The sequence below is a fragment of the Scyliorhinus torazame genome, chromosome 2 (genome assembly GCF_047496885.1).
Source record: "Scyliorhinus torazame isolate Kashiwa2021f chromosome 2, sScyTor2.1, whole genome shotgun sequence".
In the NCBI taxonomy this organism is placed as follows: Eukaryota; Metazoa; Chordata; class Chondrichthyes; order Carcharhiniformes; family Scyliorhinidae; genus Scyliorhinus; species Scyliorhinus torazame.
The window spans coordinates 278610203-278625953 of NC_092708.1; the positions used below are offsets into that span (position 1 = coordinate 278610203).

The 15751-nt window shown below is 46.0% G+C and overlaps 1 protein-coding gene across 2 annotated transcripts in view; it reads left to right on the forward strand.

The window, feature by feature from the left end:
• The window catches only part of LOC140398981 (G2/M phase-specific E3 ubiquitin-protein ligase-like), a 449971-nt gene that overhangs the window by 216547 nt on the left and 217673 nt on the right, over positions 1-15751 (forward strand). The window lies entirely within an intron of this gene.

Here is a 15751-nt window from a genome sequence, read left to right on the forward strand (position 1 = left end):
ATCAACGAGGCGAAAGCTAAAACATCTGCCCCACACCCATCTGCAGCTCCGGCAGGTCTGACACCCCGAATATAGCCTCCAGGCCACCCAACTCCAAATGCATGTGCAAAACCTCAGACACGTTGCTGAAAAACTACCCCCAAAATGTCTCCCAACTTCGGACAGGACCAGAACATATGGACATGGTTGGCTGCGCCCCTCCCACACCGCTTGCAGCTATCTTTCACCCCCGTCAAACAGCCGGCTCATCCTCACCTTCATTAAGTGGGCCCTGTGCAGTACTTTTAATTGAATCAACCCCGGCCTTGCGCACGATGTTGTGGCGTTAACCCTTCACAGCACTTGGCACCATAATCCTTCCTCCAACACCATCCCCAACTCTTCCTCCCATAGAACATAGAACATAGAACAATACAGCGCAGTACAGGCCCTTCGGCCCACGATGTTGCACCAAAACAAAAGCCATCCAACCTACACTATGCCATTATCATCCATATGTTTATCCAATAAACTTTTAAATGCCCTCAATGTTGGCGAGTTCACCACTGTAGCAGGTAGGGCATTCCACGGCCTCACTACTCTTTGCGTAAAGAACCTACCTCTGACCTCTGTCCTATATCTATTACCCCTCAGTTTAAAGTTATGTCCCCTCGTGCCAGCCATATCCATCCGCGGGAGAAGGCTCTCACTGTCCACCCTATCCAACCCCCTGATCATTTTGTATGCAAAAGGCCCACTTGGCCTTAATCCCTTCCATGGACCCCTTGTCGTCCTCCATAATCCTGCTGCAGTTTGCCAAAACGACCCCACCTCTATCGCCCACCTCCAACAAGGAGGGCGGTGCGACCGAAAAGTTTGGGAAACAGCACCTGCATATAACTGAAGCCTTCCTCATGCTGAAGCCCATACTTCACCCCCAACTCCTCCAAACATGCAAACGTCCTCTCCAAAAACAGATCCTTCCTCTCTTCTATCCCTTTCTCATCCCATTACCGAAACCTCACATCCATCCTCCCTGGCTCAAACCTGCCCTCAACTTGAAGTGCTGTCAGAATTGCCCACAAATCGTCAGCGTAGCTACCACCACACGACTACCTGAGTACTCCCCCGGGGCGAACGGTAGCGGTGCCGTTGCCAGAACCAGCAACCCCGACCCTTTACAAGAACCCGCCTCCATCCGCACCCACAAAGCCTCTATCTCTCTACTCCAGCCCCGCACCTACTCCACATTCGCCGCCCAGTAATAGTATAACAAGTTCGGGACTGCTGTCCCCTTTGGAGCACTGGCTTCCCCATCCTGGCTACCTTCCCTGTCCACAAACAATGCGACCAGCCTGTCCACTCCTCGAAAGAATGATTTTGGCAAGAAGACAGGCAGACACTGGAACAGAAAGGAACTGTCGCAAAATGTTCATTTTTACTGCCTGCACATGACCTGCCAGCGACAAAGGGAGATTATCCCATCTCGACAAGTCCTCCTTCACCCTCCCCACCAGGCTCGTGCAATTAAGCTTACAAAGTCGTGCCCAGTCCCCTGCAAACTGCACCCCCAAATACCTAAAATGAGTTGTAGCTACCCTCCCACTCTCGCCCCTGCACCTGGTGAACAGACCACAAAATATTCACTCTTACCTAAATTTCATTTGTACCCCGAAAATGCCCCAAGTTTCCTCAGCAATTATGTCCCACACCGCGAGCCCGGGTTCGAGATTTTCAGCAGAAGATCTTCCGCGTACAGAGACACCCTATGTATCTTCGTATCCACGTTCAGTGGAGAAATGGACCTGTGTGACCCATACTCCAACAGATTCTTCTTCTTTTTGAGTAATAATTAGATGGATGTCTACCTCATTGTCTCTGGCAATCCTCCCCTTACCATTGCATCCTCAAATACTTCTGCCATCAGCGGTGCCAACTCATCCTTGAAATTTTAATACAATACCACTGGGAACTCAGCCCCAGTGCCTTGCCCGACTGCATCTTCCCTATCACTGTCTGCACATCCTCCACTCGCACTGGTTCCTCCAATCCAACTCTCTCCTCGTCTCCCACCTCCAGATACTCCATTAGTTCCATAATTTCCTCATTTCTGACTCCTCCTCCGGCGGCTCTTACTTGTACAAGCCCCTATTAAAGCCTTCAAACACCTTGTTCATCTGTTCCAATGCATCCATCAACCCAGCCGCTTCATCCCTGACAGGCAGGATCTCTCGCTGCTGCCTGCTGACGGAGCTGGCCTGCCAGCAATCAACTGGTCTTCTCACCATCTTCCTGAACAATCCTCCTGACTCACCTCAACTGCCGAACCGCCGTCCCCGTGGATAGGAGATCAAACTATGCCTGCAGCTCCTTGCTCCTCACCAAAAGTCTTGTCTCCGGGTCATGGGATCTAGAATCCCTAGAGTGCAGAAGGAGGCCATTCAGCCCATTGAATCTGCACCGGTCTTTGGAAAGAGCATCCCACTTAGACCCACGCTGCTACCCTATTCCCCTAACCCAGTAACCCACCTAACCTTTTGGACACTAAGGTTCAATTTAACATGGCCAATCCACCTAACAAAGAACAAAGAAATGTACAGCACAGGAACAGGTCCTTCGGCCCTCCAAGCCCGTGCCGACCATACTGCCCGACTAAACTACAATCTTCTACACTTCCTGGGTCCGTATCCTTCTATTCCCATCCTATTCATATATTTGTCAAGATGCCCCTTAAATGTCCCTATCGTCCCTGCTTCCACTACCTCCTCCGGTAGTAAGTTCCAGGCACCCACTACCCTCTGCTTAAAAAACTTGCCTCATACATCTACTCTAAACCTTGCCCCTCTCACCTTAAACCTATGCCCCCTAGTAATTGACCCCTCTACCCTGGGGAAAAGCCTCTGACTATCCACTCTGTCTATGCCCCTCATAATTTTGTATACCTCTATCAGGTCGCCCCTCAACCTCCTTCGTTCCAGTGAGAACAAACCGAGTTTATTCAACCTCTCCTCATAGCTAATGCCCTCCATACCAGGCAACATTCTGGTAAATCTCTTCTGCACCCTCTCTAAAGCCTCCACATCCTTCTGGTAGTGTGGCGACCAGAATTGAACACTATACTCCAAGTGTGGCCTGACTAAGGTTCTATACAGCTGCGACATGACTTGCCAATTCTTATACTCAATGCCCCGGCCAATGAAGGCAAGCATGCCGTATGCCTTCTTGACTACCTTCTCCACCTGTGTTGCCCCTTTCAATGACCTGTGGACCTGTACTCCTAGATCTCTTTGACTTTCAATACTCTTGAGGGTTCTACCATTCACTGTATATTCCCTACCTGCATTAGCCCTTCCAAAATGCATTACCTCACATTTGTCCAGATTAAACTCCATCTGCCATCTCTCCGCCCAAGTCTCCAGACAATCTAAATCCTGCTGTATCCTCAGACAGTCCTCATCGCTATCCGCAATTCCACCTAACCTGCATGTCTTTGGACTGTGGGAGGAAACCTGAGCACCTGAAGGAAACCCACGCAAACACGAGGAGAAATTGCAAACTCCACACAGTTACCCAACGCTGGAATTGAACCCTGGTCCCTGGAGCTGTGAGGCAACAGTGCTAACCACTGCTACCGGGTCCTCCGCATATCTTTCAACTATCTCCATAATCTCCTCTATCAACCACTGCCGCTCCTCCTGCACGTCTGTATCCACCTTCAATGAAATAACGGGCGGCACAGTGGCGCAATGGTTAGCACTGCCTCATTGCGCTGAGGACCTGGATTCGATCCCTGCCCCAGGTCACTGCCCATGTGGAGCTTGCACATTCTCCCCGTGTCTGTGAGAGTCTCACCCCCACAACCCAAAGATATGCAAGGTAGGTGGATTCTAAATTGCCCCTTAATTGGGGCAAAAAATAATTTGGCACTTTAAATTTTATTTTATTTTTTAAATTAAGTGAAATTACCTCACCCCTCACTACCGCCTTCAATGCCTCCCAAATCACCAATGGCGAAACCTCCCCATTTTGGTTAAACACCACCTACTCCTCAATCACCTTCCCCATCTTAATGTAAAAATTTGGATCTGCCAACAACCTCTGGGGTGGACCCTTCTCCAAGACCACATCCACCCAGTGCAGAGCATGGCTTGATATCATGATCGCTGAGTAATATGTCTTTATTCCAGCTAGCAGCGTCTTCCCCACACAGAAAGTCGATCCTTGAGTACACCTTATGCAACGGCGAAAAGGCCGAATACTCCCTATCCCACAGATGTAAAAACTTTCGCTGATCACTACTCCCATCTCCTTCATGAACCTGACCAACACGCTTCCCCCCCCGCCCCTGCCTCCCGCGAAGTAACCAGCACCACTAGCCTCTACCAATGCCCCAGCCCCCACCTAATCCGCCACCGCCTTTTCCATTTGGAACGTCCCCCTTTATCCACCAGAATCGCCACTCCACGGATCCTCCTGTCGACCCCAAGTGGAACATGTGGCTCACCGGCCTTTTCTCAGCCTCATCTGACCCTTTACCCTCAGGTGGGTCTCCTGTAACAGCCCTTTGCAACCTGCATATGCAGGTTCCAACGACCGTGCCCCCCCCCCCCACTCGCTCCCGTTCACTAGCCAACATAGTTACAGTCTTTTGTGGGAGCACCAACAACAGTTTCTCCCCTTGTATCCACAGAAACAACTGTATTTTTCCTTCTCAAGCCGTCTTCAAATTCTGAAAAAACTTGCTAAAAGTCTGCAAAATGCCTTTTCACAGAAAGAGAATTCCCAAATTTTCTCCCAAAGTCCCTTTCTTCTGACTTGCTTACCAAAGGGAGTGAAGGATGAGGATCCAACCAATCTCCTACAAGCCCACCTAATTCAATCAGTGACAGCAAATCTGTCTGAATTGATACTGACACATGTTGCAGTGTCTGATGAAAAACGTGGAGCTGGATATCCGTGTCAAATTGCAGTGATTAAATTATCCTACCTCCAACTTCTAACTCCTATATCTTTGATACGCAATGCAAATGGGGCTGTTTAGCACAGGGCTAAATCGCTGGCTTTGAAAGCAGACCAAGGCAGGCCAGCAGCACGGTTCAATTCCTGTAACAGCCTCCCCGAACAGGCGCCGGAATGTGGCGACTAGGGGCTTTTCACAGTAACTTCATTTGAAGTCTACTTGTGACAATAAGCGATTTTCATTTTTCAATTGGTCTAGCCTCCACACTTCCTTCAAAACCCCTTAAAAGCAGCCCGTGAGTCATGCAATTCCAGTTTAAGACGCACAATTTCTTCCTCAGCTTGAGAAAGTCTCTGCTAATAATCTTTAGTTTTACCAGTTCTTTCATTAGCAGAAACAAGGATATGGCCCTGTTTCAGAGGTCGAATCCGGAATGAATTTGTTCATTCTGTTTATTAATGGTCTTTAATTGCTTTGAATGAAGTTCTCTTTTCCTCTGCTACATGTTTTGAATGAAGTTCCCTCTCATGCTCTACCTGCTCTAAATACTGTGCTACCTGATTTGAATGGAGTTCTCTCTTGTGTTCTCGCAACTTTGATTGGGTTTGCTACATGCTTTGAATGGAGTTGTTTCGCCTGTTCCAATTCTTTCTCGAGCTCAAAGAATCTCTCTTCTTTGTCTCGAACAATAACATCACTTCTGACAGCCCAATAATATTGGACTTTTGGCAGTCCCGTAAGCTCAAAAGTCTATACATTTTGAAGACTTCCATGTCTTACTGATGACATTAGATTGAATAAACTTCCTAGAATTGGACATCAATTGTTTTAAATAAGTAGTCAGAACCTAGTAGCTCAAATTCCTTTTCCAGATAAACAGTCTAGATTAACTTGGTACTGAGAAAAAAACAGAAAGGTTGTACCTCATCTTTAAGTCTATTGTTGTTAGCTAGATGTTTCCAAACATGTAGTGTTAAGTGTTGTCACTAAAGTGCTCAATCTTAGCCACGTGCTGCCACCGGTCACCACTTAAGATTTATCGGGCTCATTTGTTTGTAATAACCCCTCCCCCAATTGTCAATCACATAACATCCTAGGGACTTAACCATATGACAAAAAATAATACTTTTATGGTAACAAGTCAGAAAGATAAAAAGCAAAGTATCAATTAACAGTAAGAGGACAAAACTTAACTTTATCAAATGAACAGACTTCTCGCCACCGTTCTTGAACCAAGTTGTGAAGTGACAATATCGAAAAACATCGAAGACCGTTCTCAGCACCTCTCCATAAGCATTTCTCTTCTCTGCCTCCCGTAAACATCTTTTTCTCCCCCTCATTACCCACATCTTTCTCCTTATGCCTCTTGCTTTCTCTTTCTGCCTTTCGCTGTTGTTCTCCTTACCGTCCTTACCCAAAATGACTTATCAAGACCCTTTTTTATGCCTTAAAGTTGAAAGCCCACCTTAGCCAATTGTTGGAAAATAGCCAGTTGGTCTATAACTTGTCAATAATGAAATAAGAATTAGCCCATTGTTTTTTAGGAACGGGAGTAGGCTATTCAGCCCCTCAAGCCTGTTCCGCCATTTAATGAGTTTATGGCTGATCTGTGACCTAACTCCTGTCCATATCCCGTAATATCATTACTTAACAAAAATCGGCCCATCTCAGATTTAAAATTTACAACTGATCTAGTTTCAACTGCTGTTTGTGAGCTAGAGTTCCAAACCTCTCCCATCCTTTCAGTGAAGAAGAGCTTCCTAACATCTCTCCAGAACGGTCTAGCCCTAATTTTTAGATTATGCCTCCAGTTTTAGAATCCCAATGAGTGGAAATAGTTTATCTTTACCTACCATGTCTTTCCCTGTTAATAGCTTGAATACTTCAATGAGATACCCCTTAATCTTCAAAATAAAGTGAAAACAGGTGTAATTTGTATAATCCCTCCTCATAACTTAACCCCTGTAGTCCAGGTATCATTTTTGTAACCTATGTTGCACCTGTTCAAAGGCCAAAGTATCCTTCCTGAGGTGTGGTTTGGACATTCTGATTTCCCCGTCGGTGTACCCAAACAGGTGCCAGAGTGTGGCGACGAGGGGATTTTCACAGTAACTTCATTGGAGTGTTAATGCAAGCCTACTTGTGACAATAATAAAGATTATTCTTATTATTATAGAATTGCTCACAATTCTCCAAGTGGGGTCTGACCAGGGTTTTGAATTGCTGCAGCATAACCCCCTGTGTTGTTACATTGCAATCCTTTAGATATAAAGGCGAGCGTTCCTTTATCCTTTTTGATTATTTTCTGCACTTGTTTGTGGCATTTTAAGGATCTGTGTACCTGAACCTCCACGTCTCTTTGGACCTCCACTGTACCTAACCTCTTTCCATTTAGACAGTACTCTGCTCTGCCCTTCATCTACACTATCTCCTTGCAATTTTATTCTATCATCTAGGCTGTCTACAATCCCACTTAACTTTGTATCATCAGCAAATTTGAATATATGACTTTCTATGCAATCATCCAAGTCATTAATAAATAATGTGAATAATTGAGGTCCCAACACACATCCCTGTGGTACACCACGAGTCACCTCCTGCCAATTAGAATAATTACCCAAGCCTGCCACTCAACCAATTTCCGAACCATGTCAATAATTTTCCCTCAACTCCATGGGCTTCCACCTAAGTTCACAGAGACTTATGAGGAACTCGATCAAATGCCTTCTGGAAGTCCATATAAATAGCATCCGTAGACATTTCCCCTGTCCACTATCTTAGTTACCTCTTCAAAAAATTCAATAACATTAGTCAGACATGACCTTTCCTTCTCTAATCCATGCTGGCCCTCCCTGATCGACCCAACATTTTTTGAGGTGTTCAGTTACCCCATCCCTGATTATAAACTGCAGTTTCCCTACCACAGATGCTCAACTAACTGGACTGTAATTCCCTGGTTTCCCTTTTTACCCTTCTTAAAAGGTGGAGTGACGTGCAATTTTCCAATCCAGAGGAACTACTCCAGAATCTGGGGGACTCTGGAGAATTATTGTTAGGGCATCTACAATGTGTTCCCCTATTTTCTTTAACACCCTCAGATGGAGACCATCAGGTCCTGGGGATTTGCCATTCTAGTTCCATTAATTTTTTGGGGACTTTTGGCAAGTTATCCTCCTTTTCAACTGTAAATACTGAGGCAAAGTAATTGTTCAACATGTGTGCCATTTCCCCATTATCACTTGAGAATATCTCCATTTTAAGCTTTTAATGGGTCTATATTTTTCTTGACCACCCACTTTCCCTTTATATAACTACAACATTTCTTCTTAGATACATAGAAAATAGGAGCAGGAGGAAGCCATTTGAGCCTGCTCCGCCATTCACTGTGATCATGGCCTATCATTCAACTCAATAGCCTAATCCTGCTTTCCACTCATATCCTTTGATTTCCCTTCGCCCTAAGTACTGTATCTAACTTCTTCTTGAAAGCATACAATGTCTTGGCCTCCACTACTTCCTGTGGGAATGAATTCGACAGGCCGACCACTCTCTGGGTGAAGAGATTTCTCCTCATGTGTCGTAAATGGTCTGCCCTTCAGACTGTGACCCCTGGTCTGGACACACCCACCATCGGGAACATCCTTCCTGTCTACCATCCTACCCTGTCTCCTCCTGTTAGAATTTTATTGGTTTCTATGAAATCCCCACTCATTCTTCTGAACTCCAGCAAATATAATCCTAACCAATCCTAACCTAGTCAATCTCTCCTCGTACATCAGTCCCGCCATCCCAGGAATCAGTCTGGTAAACCTTCGCTGCACTCCTTCGGAGTAAACCTTCGCTGCACTCCCTCGAGCAAGAACATCCTTCCTCAGACAAGGAGACCAAAACTGCACACAATATTCCAGGTGTGGCCTCACCAAGGCCCTGTATAATTGCAGCAAGACATCCCTGCTCCTGTACTCGAACCCTCTCACTATGAAGGCCAACATACCATTTGCCTTCTTTACCACCTGTTGTACCTGCAGGCTTACCTTCAGTGACTGGTGTACAAGGACACCCAGGTCTCATTGCACATTCCCCTCACCTAATTTATGGCCTTTCAGACAATCGTCTGCCTTCTTGTTTTTGCCACCAAGATGGAGATATCTCATTCCTCCAATTAATAAAAATCTTTATTCGTGTCACAAGTAGGCTTACATTAATACTGCAATGAAGATACCGTGAAAATGCCCTAGACGCCACACTCTGGCAGCTGTTTCGGGACACAGAGAGAATTCAGAATGTAAAATTCCCTGAACAAACACATGTTTCAGGACTTGTGGGAGAAAACCAGAGCACCTGGAGGAAACCAATGCAAACACAGAGAACGTGCAGAATCCGCACAGACTATGACCTAAGCCGGAAATCGAACCCGGGTCCCTGGTCTGTAATTTTAGTTTTTGCTCTACCTCAGTTTTTGAATAGTGGAGTTATATTGGCTACCCTCTACGATATTGTGGCTAACTACTGTGCTACAAATTATACTGCATCTGCCATTTATCTGCCGACTCGCTCAACGTTTCCAAATCACACTGAAGGATCTCTGCATCCCCCTCACACCCAATGTGGTGTCATCTGCAAATTTGGAGATTATGGGCGGTATCCCCCCACCCCCCGCTGGGTGGGAGAATCGCCGGGGTGCCGCTCGAATCGCGCCACCCCGACTCCAGCACCCGATTCTCCTACCCCCCCCCCCATCCGAAACCAGCGCCGCGCGAACCACGCCGGGCCGCTCAGAGAATCGCTGCAAGCGGCGATTCTGCGGCTGCGATGGGCCGAGCGGCCGCGCGTAAACGGCCTAGTCCTGCAGGCGCCGTCCACACCACGCTACCAAGCTGCCGTGTACTCGTCGCGAAGGCTTGGGGGGCGACCTGTGGGGGGGGGGGGCTCCGTTCCCGGGGGAGGCGTCTGGAGTGGCCTGGTACGTGATCGGGACCAACCGATTGGCGTGCCGGCCTCTCTGTCGGTGGGCAGTGCCGCCGCGGAGTAAAACACTCTGGTTTTTACTCCAGCGTCGGCACTTAGACTCCCGTTGGGAGAATCCCACCCTATACATTTTGTTCCTTCATCTAAATCATTAATATATATTGTGAATAGCTCGGATCCTAGCACCAATCCCTGCGGTACCCCACTAGTCACTGCCTGCCAATTTAAACAAGATCTATAAATTCCTACTCTTTGTTTCCTGTCTGCCAACCAATTTTTTAAATCCATCTCAATACACTACCCCAATCCCATTTGTTTTATTTTTACACGCTAAGCTCTTATGCGGGACTTTGTCAAAAGCCTTCTGAAAGTCCAAATATACTACATCCACTGGCTCACCCTCGTCAACTCTACAAGTTACATCCTCAAAGAATTCCAGTAGGCTTGTCAAGTATGATTTCTCTTCATAGATCCATGCTGACTCTGTCTGATCCTGCCACTATTTTCTAAGTGCTCTGCTATAAAATATTTAATAATTGATTCTAGAATTTTCCCCACTACCGACGTCAGGCTTACTGGTCTATAATTTTTGGTTTTCTCTCTACCTCTCTTTTCAAATAGTGGAGTTACATTAGCTACCCTCCAATCTGCAAGAACTGTTCCAGAGTCAATAGAATCCTGGAAATGACCACCAATGCATCCATTATTTCTAGAGCCACTTCCATAAGTACTTTGGCATGTAGATTATCAGGCTCGGGGGAACTATCAGCCTTCAATCGCATCAGTTCCTCCAACACCATTGATCTCCTTTGGTTCCTCCCCAAACCCTGCATTCCCCAGCATTTCTGGTATCTGACTTTTGTGCTCATTTGTGAAGACAACCAAGGTATATATTTAGCTGCTCAGCCATATGAGGGTGGCACAGTAGCACAGTGGTTAACACTGTTGCTTCACGGGACCAGGGTCCCAGGTTCGGTTCCCAGCTTGGGTCACTGACTGTGCGAAGTCTGCACGTTCTTCCCGTGTCTGCGTGGGTTTCCTCTGGGTGCTCCGAAAAGTCCCGAAAGATATGCTATTAGGTCATTTGGAAATTCTAAATTCTCCCTCTGTGTACCCGAACATTGCAGTGTTAATGTAAGCCTACTTGTGACAATGAAGATTATTATTATAAGGATTATTATTATTTTACATTCCCCTGTTTCTGACTATAAGAAACCTACATTTGTCTTCAACAATCTTTTTCTCTTCACGTACCAATAAAAACTTTTGCAGTCAGTTTTTATGTGCCCTGCAATCTTACACTCCTACTCTATTTTCCCCTTCTTAATCAATCCTTTGATCCTTCTCTGCTGAATTCTAAACTGCTCCCAAACCTCAGACCTACTGTTTTTCTTGGCCAATTTGTATGGTTCTTCCTTGGATCGAATACTATCACTAATTTCCCTTTAAGCCATGGATTGGCCATCTTTCCCGTTTTACTTTTGTGCTCGACAGGAATAAACAATTGTTACAGTTCCCCCTTATGCTGTTGAAGGTTTGCCATTGTCTATCCACTGTCATCCTTTTAAATAACGTTTCCTAATCAAAAATAGCCAATTTGCGCCTCATACCATTGTACTTGCCTTTATTAAGATTCAAGGCCCATGTCTCAGAATTATCTTCTGTTGCCTTTTTAACCTGCTATAAATATGGCAATCAATAAGGTTGCCCTTCTTTCTTTAGATATCGATATTATATTGCTCAGAGTCGCCAGGTATCAAATGATACCACCACAAGGTTCAACCAGATATCGATCAAAGAGCCAAACACCAGTTAGTTCAAGATCAAGGGTACTTTAATTACACACAATTAGTCATGCAACATAGATACTACTAGTTAAACCACACTTATCAACTATGACAACCTGTACTTAACTCCAGGCACCCGGCTTAGGTCAGAGGAACAGTGGCCGTTGTTCGGATCTGGATCTATCGGGTCTGTAGAAGTAACTTCTGCTCAGCTGGGCTCATCCATCTGGTAGCGGGCGTTGAACTTGAACTTGCTTCTGGTGGTGCTGCAATTGGAGAAAGATGTTGCCGAAGCACCAGGTCCAAGAGAGGCCGAACACATGGTGGTCTCTCTCTTTATCCTTGGGGGTTTTCGCACTCTTTTGGGCAGTCCTTCAGTTTGGACCCCACTAATTGGGTAATCCTTGATCACTTCGATTTGAACCAATAAAGGTGCCTTGATGGTTGGGCGTGTCCTGAGCGGTCATTGACCCTGTTGTTTACGCTTCCCTAGTACAGGGCGTGGTGCCGAAATGTCTGGGATTGTATCGGTTGCTCAAGTATCAGTCCTTTGTCTGACGGAGATGGGCCATCAAAAATGCTAATCGGTTGGGGGTTTCGCTGCTGTCTGGATTCTTCGCTCACAAATATGCATTCAGGCTCTGAGTCTGCCTGAACCTTACATTGGCCATTTTTCCCGTTATGCTTTGCAACCGTCCATGTTTCTTATTGTAAGTGGCCATCCCAGATGGCTACATCTCGCCATCTTTTATAAAAAATTTAGAGTACCCAATTCATTTTTTCCAATTAAGGGGCAATTTAGCATGGCCAATCCACCTAGCCTGCACATCTTTGGGTTGTGAGGGCGAAACCCACGCAAACACGGGGAGAATATGCAAACTCCACACGGACAGTGACCCAGAGCCGGGATCGAACCTGGGACTCCACATCATCTGACCCTATGTCGTTTAGTGCTATTGATTTAATTTAATTCCTAATTAACAAGGCAACCCTACCCCCTCTGCCCACCTCTCTGTCTTTTCGATAGGTTGTGAGTCCCTGGATGTTTAAATGCCAGTCCTGAACCCCCTGCAACCACGTCTCTGTGATGCCTACCACATCATACCTGCCAGTCACAATCTGGGCCACAAGCTCATCTACCTTGTCCCGTACACTGCGCGCATTTAAATATAGCACCTTTAATTCTCTATTGACTGTCCCTTTTTGTTTTCTGAGTGTGGTGGACCTTGGTTTACTGAGCCTTTTCATACACTGTGTCATATTTTGTGGGATGGGGACTATCATAACCTCTCCTGAGTTCTGTCTTTTCGTGCTTTTTTGTATTCCTAAGCAGCTACGCTTCCCACTAATTACTTCACCTCTTGGTTCCCTGACTTCCATCCTCCCCCCCCCCCCCCCCCCCCCCGCAACGTAAAGGGTTGGTTAATGAACAGACAGCAAAGAGTGGGGATAAATGTGTGTTTTTCTGGTTGGCAATCAGTGGCTAGTGGTGTCCCTCAGGGATCAGTGTTGGGACTGCAATTGTTTACAATTTACATCGATGATTTTGGAGAAGTGGGAGGAAGAGTTGGGAGAGGGTATGGAGGAGGGGGTTCTGGTGTGAGGTGCTCCGGTGAGTGAATGCCTCCACCTTGAGCGCAAGGTTGGGGCTGATACAGCTGAAGGTGGCATACAGAGCACACCTCACAAGAACGAGGATGAGCCGGCTCTTTGAGGGGGTAGAAGGTGTGTGGGAACGTGTGGGGGGGGGGGGATGCAAATCACGTTCATATGTTTTTGTCCTGTCCAAAGCTGTAGGATTACTGGAAGTAGGTTTTTGGGGTAATCTCCAAAGTGGTGCAAGTGAAACCGGACCCGGGCCCTCGTGAGGCCATATTCGGGGTGTCGGACCAGCCGGGGTTGGAAACTGGTGCGGAGGGCAGATATTATAGCCTTTGCCTCGTTGATTGCCCGAAGGCAGATCCTGTTGGGACGGAGGTCAACCTCTCCACTCTGTGCCCTGGTGTGGTGGGGGACCTCCTGGAATTCTTGACTCTTGATAAGGTCAAGTTTGAACTGAGGGGAAGGATGGAGGGGTTCTACAATTCATGAGCGTTATTCATTATGCACTTTTGAGAATTGGATTACATTGAACATTTGGTGGGGAGGTGGGGGGCTGTATGTGTTAATGGTGACTATGGTTGATTCCTGATTCCTTTTTGTTATTTGTTTATGTCAACATGCGGGCTTCTGTTTGGGGGGAGGGTGGGATTGTTGTTGTTGATACAGGGGTTGACATTACATTCACTACTGCTTGTTTATTGTTGGTGGGTGTAAATGTGGGAGAAAATGTGAAAAAGAAGGAGAATAAAAATATTTTTTTTAAAAATAGATGATCTTGGAGTTGGGGACCAAGTGTAATGTGTCAAAGTTTTTCAGATGACGCGAAAGTGAGTGGTAGAGCAAAGTGTGCAGAGGACACAGTCTGAGATGGGATATAGATAGTTTAAGTGAGTGGACAAGGGTCTGACAGATGGAGTACAATGTTGTTAAATGTGAGGTCATCCATTTTGGTGGGAATAACCGCAAAATGGACTATTATTTAAATGGTAAAAAAATTGCAGCATGCTGCTGTGCAGAGGGATCTGGGTGTCCTTGTGCATGAATCACAGAAAGTTGGTTTGTAGGTGCAGCAGGTGATTAAGAAGGCAAATGAAATGTCCTTCATTGCTCGAGGGATGGAGTTTAAAAACAGGGAGATTCTGTTGCAGCTGTATAGGGTGCTGGTGAGGCCACACCTGGAGTACAGTGTACAGTTTTGGTCTCGTTACTGGCACTGGACAGGGTGTAGAGAAGATTCACAAGGTTGATTCCAGAGTTGAGAGGGTTGGCTTATGAGGACAGACTGAATAGACTCGGACTATTATCGGTGCTCAAAAGATATTCGGACACGGCGTTCGCGGGTGATTGATCCTTTATTGCCGCCTTATCGATAAGGAGAGGAGAACTGGGGAATCCCTAAGGCTTCTTCAGTCTGCTCTGCTCAATTGTGTACAGTCAGCCTTTTTATAGGGCATTTCTTATAACTTCCAGGAATGATAATTGTTTCTTAGTCATGCACATGGGTTAATTATTTACATATGAAACAAAGAGGTAGGCCCAAGACAATAGCTGTTTAATGGCGTCCCATTGGTAATCTTTAGTGGTAGATGGATGGAATGTCCGTTCAGCCAATGGTCACTGAATCATCTTTATTACAGTTTTGGTGCTGTTAGCAAGGACATTCAGCTTTGACCTGTTGATAGCTTTAGTGAAACATTCACCTTTGTCTGCACTGTTTATCTCATGTATATGCAGAGACAGCCAGTCTACACTGAGGGTGCTGCTGCTGATGTGCTAAGTTTCCTGGTTCCCTGGCCAACCTCTGCTGAGCTCACTCTCCTCTCCCACACTATATCATTGGAATTTAGAAGAATGAGGGGGATCTTCTAGAAACATATACAATTATGAAGGAAATAGATAAGATGGAAGTAGCGAGGTTGTTTCCACTGGCGGGTGAAACTAGAATAGGGGGAATAGCCTCCAAATAAGGGGAAGTAGATTTAGGACTGAGCTTAGGGGGAACTTCACCCAAAGGGTTGTGAATCTATGGAATTCCCTGCACTGTGAAGCAGTTGAGCTCCTTCATTAAATGTTTTCGAGATAAAGATCGTTTTTTGAAGAATAAAGGAATAAAGGGTTATGGTGTTCGGGTGGGAAAGTGGAGCTGAGTCCACAAAAGATTAGCCATGATCTCCTTGAATGGCGGAGCAGGCACGAAGGGCCAAATGGCCTACTCCTTTCCTAGTTCTTATGTTTTTAGATCTTCCCCCTGACAAAGTCATGCTGACTATGCTCGGTTAATCCTTGCCTCTCCAAGTGAAGGTTAATTCGTTCCCTCAGAATTTGTTCAATAATTTCCCTCCGACATATGTTAGATATCTGTAATGACCTGTTTTGTTCCTGCTTCCCTTCTTGAATAATGGTACCACATTAGCTGTCCTGTATTCTTCTGGCACCTCTCCTGTAGCCAGAGAAG